Source organism: Penaeus monodon, chromosome 34 (assembly GCF_015228065.2).
Source record: "Penaeus monodon isolate SGIC_2016 chromosome 34, NSTDA_Pmon_1, whole genome shotgun sequence".
In the NCBI taxonomy this organism is placed as follows: domain Eukaryota; kingdom Metazoa; phylum Arthropoda; class Malacostraca; order Decapoda; family Penaeidae; genus Penaeus; species Penaeus monodon.
This window is the reverse complement of record NC_051419.1, coordinates 28282720-28283187: the sequence shown is the minus strand read 5'-3', so window position 1 is coordinate 28283187 and position 468 is coordinate 28282720. Positions and strand designations below refer to the sequence as shown.

Sequence of the window (468 nt, the reverse complement as noted above, 5' to 3'; positions counted from 1 at the left end):
AAATCCTTAAGCAAGAATTAAACAAATGGCAACCTAAACTATGACTGTCAATCCTCAGTAAAGAAATCAAATTTTTTATTCACTTTATCTCAATTGAATCTTTACATTCATTATATTTTCTGTATGTATGAAAATATAATCTGAAAACAGGTCTTGGTACATAGGATTTGTATATGTATTATAGCTTATCTGGTTCTTATTCTGAAATAATGGCAAGGATTTACAACTTTACAGACCAAAATATCTATATAGCATCAGGAACCCAGACCACTGAAGAACTGCAGTGTATTAATGAATGTATTTTTTGTATATAATATTTTTGGCTGAAGTAAGTCATTAAATTAAACAGCTTTTTCCCACTGTTTTCTGAAAATGGATTAAAAACAAAACAGTACTTTTACTACTTTATTGAAATATTAGAACCAAAACAGCACTTTTGTATTCTCATGAATTTTTATTTCCTGAACA

General features: G+C 27.8%; 1 protein-coding gene across 1 annotated transcript in view; it reads right to left on the bottom strand.

Annotated features, from left to right (window-relative positions):
* The window catches only part of LOC119594676 (phospholipid phosphatase 6-like), a gene marked incomplete in the record, with an annotated part of 9073 nt that continues 8605 nt past the window's right edge, over positions 1 to 468 (bottom strand). Inside the window, 1 exon segment of the mRNA XM_037943733.1 lies at positions 1 to 468.